The sequence below is a fragment of the Phalaenopsis equestris genome, unplaced genomic scaffold (assembly GCF_001263595.1).
Source record: "Phalaenopsis equestris unplaced genomic scaffold, ASM126359v1 Scaffold209189, whole genome shotgun sequence".
NCBI classification, from domain to species: Eukaryota; Viridiplantae; Streptophyta; class Magnoliopsida; order Asparagales; family Orchidaceae; genus Phalaenopsis; species Phalaenopsis equestris.
The window spans coordinates 191,117-194,519 of record NW_018228370.1 but is presented as its reverse complement, the minus strand read 5'-3'; positions in this window follow the sequence as shown (position 1 = coordinate 194,519).

Genomic DNA, 3,403 nt, shown 5'->3' with positions numbered 1-3,403 from the left:
CATCCAAAATCGGTCTTGAAAATCACACCTAGGCTTTACGCCAAGACTAGAGGCTCAATCCCTAGCCTCATTGGATCCCAACGAACGTTCCAAGAACCTCTGATTGAAGCTTCACTTCTCGGAGCCTAGGTATAAAACTTCTCTTATTCCCGAGCCTAATTGAACTCTCCATTTGTTTTGAGTTGATTTCATGGCATCATAACCGTATGGATATGTTCCTCTAGTCTAGATGAGCATTTAAAAAAAAATCATCTAATTTGGACAATAAATGAGAGAGATCTTAAGGCTAAAAGATGGACGGTTCTCGAGCTAGGCTATCAGAGACGATGACAAAGCGTCGTTCGATCGCATGTGTATCGGATGGACGGTTGAGATCAAGCCCTACAGCACTTCAGAACATAAACTGCGGGCCGAGTCAGCATTGAGGTGGATGACAGCGTCGAATAGGAGCACGCCGCATGGGGCTTCGGAGCCGTTGTAGCTTGATATGGCGCCACACGTTTAAATAGATAAATAGGGATTTAATTAATTCAGAAAATGATCCCTAACTTCAAAAATTCATATCTTGGTGTAGAAAAATCACAAAAATAAAATAAAAATACCCTCTTGCTCAATGAACAGAGGAAAAAAATGTGAAAATAATTTTAAGTCCATGTGATGTATGTTTTTTTTTAATTAATTAAATACTGATTTGGATGTTTTGATTCTCCATGCATGTACTGATATCACCATGGCTTGAATTTTTGCATATTGTTACCTCTGTTAAAAGAAACATTCTCTAATTTTTTCAAAGTTAGAAGAGGTCCCTAGACAAAGAATTATATTTTTCAAGTTTATGTGCATTATTTGCTTAAAATAATCATGGAAATTAGCATGTTACTTAGAAAAATCAAAGAAAATTTTGAAAGGTTTATAATGACTAGAGAGCCTTTATGAAAATTTCTCATGAGCCAAGTGATTCAAAATACACCTAATATTTACAAACCCTAAATAAAAAAGATAATTAATTTTGAAAAATAGAACAACAAAACAACTTGATTTTTGATCTCCACTATTTTTTAGGATCCATAGAAGTCACCATAAAAATTCCAAAGTATTTTGAGTTCATTTGGTAACTTAAGTTGATTTTTAAAGATAAACCACATTTTTTGGCACTTAAATGATTTTTAAAAATCAAAATATAACTCAAAAATTTATAAAAACATGTTTTTGAGTTTTCTGTGATTAGGGGTATTTTCGAAAAATAAAATGGTATTTAAAATAAAAACTTGATTTTTAACCTATTTTAAATATTTAAATAATTAAAAATCCATAAAAATCACAAAAATAATAAAATTCATGGAATTGTTCTAAATTACTTCCTAAGCACTTAGGAAAAATTAGAATATTTTTCTAGATTTTTTAAATAAAGATACTGAATTTTAAAGCTTAAAAATAATTTTTAAAGGCTAAAAATAAGTTTTCACTAAAAATAATTCCAATAAATTAAATAAAATTCAAAAAAATATAAAATCTACTCCTCTAAGTTCTCTAACTCAGGAAGATTTTTCAAAAATATAAAGCTCAATTTTCTCCTTTTAAAATATTTTATATTTAATAAATACACCAGATATTAAAATAATTCTTAAAATTCAAATAAAACTCAAAAAAACATTAAATTTGGTCCAAAGGCTTCTCGTACTCCAAAGGCTCCTCGTATCTAGGTCTACCTCCAGTAACAATTTCAAGGGATTAAGATTTACCGTTAGGATTTAACTTGGTCAAGTTAGGAATTTTCTTTCAAAAATCCTATTTTTGCTTAAAATAAATTTTATAAATTAAATTAAATTTTGAAAAATCACATTTTCTCCTCTGATGTCTTAATTGACCCATGAATGAGATAGGATAAAAATTTCAAAGTTATTTGAATTGAATTTGACACATTATGAAGTATTTGAGTCTTAGGGGAAAATGTGTAATTTTGGAAATTTAGCCTCAATTAACATTTAGGCTTAATTCAAGGAGGGAAATGGGCAACCTCTAATCTTAATCAATTTATTTGGATGTTTGAAACACAAGGGATAAATTGGTAGAAACCAACCTCACTTTTTTAATTGAAAAGATAAGTTAATAAATTTCTACTTAGTAGTGACTTAGGCTAAATCAAGTTTCATTTAAACGAGGATTAGAAAAGTAAACATCATTTAAAATTAAAACATCTTTCAAACACTATAAGCCCAATTAGGACCAAAATTTGGCTAAGTATTCAAATAACACTAACTTGACTTTATAAGGGTCTTCACCCACATAATCTTCAAAATTATATTGCAGATGATAATTACCCTATTCTTAGGGATAATTGAGACATCAATGTTCATTGAGAACCAAGGATATTTACAGGATGAATTATTAAGCAACATAATAAGTTTAAAAGAACTCGAGATTTTCCACCAGGCAGTGAAAGAGTAGCACGGACCTGCTTCTTTCTCTAGATCTGTTGGATACCTCGGAATATGTTTTGCTTAGGTTTTGCTTAGCAAAATCATCCTTAATTAAATTCCTAAGGACACACCAAGATATGACCTAGGGTTAGATAGGTCGTCAAAATTTTACTTCCCTATTTCATTTAAACTGCCTTAACATGTTCATAAATGCTCTGACATGCATTTTGAGTTTTAGGAGGTGGAACGAGAAGACTCGCTAGGTACATTTTTGCAGTTTTTAGCGTTATCTTTCTTGTACTTTCATACTGTACTTTTATACCTGCAAATTTGGATGTTAAACAATGATGCCACCCTACATGAAAACTAAAAACTAAAACTAACACGATAGCCACAAAACCAAAACCAAAACTAAAACTAAAATCAACCAAGATAAAATTCACCTCCACAACATTGAAAATATAAAACAACTCAAAATTTAATCACAAACATCACACAAAACTATAATTTCAACTAAATTAAGATGTCTCTATCGGATAATCAGGAATTCTGCGAAGAAGGTAACCTACGGTCGCTAACGAGGCTTCCCACGGTCTAAATGAAATTATGAAACTCATTAAGTTGAGTTTAGTAAGTTCATTTGGAATAAGTGAATCCAATAGAAAATAGTGGTGCAGGAACGAGGGAGCCATGGGATCCTAACCAGTGTCGCTTTAACCAGCTTTAACATGCCCTCATAAAATTTATAGAACTTCAACCACAGGGCCACCTGATTTGACATCATAACTTGACACACTAGAAAACTCAAACTCGTCGCGGCAAGGAGCTTGGAGCTAGCATGGTGGGCAGCACATCTATCTTCAATAGCAAAACATATCTTCCCCAGCTAAACCAATCTTCCTTAGATATAAGCAACGAAGCCATAGGACTTCGAGGTTTCTTGCTTATGCAACGTAAATCCTCACCTTATCTTTAGGCCTTTG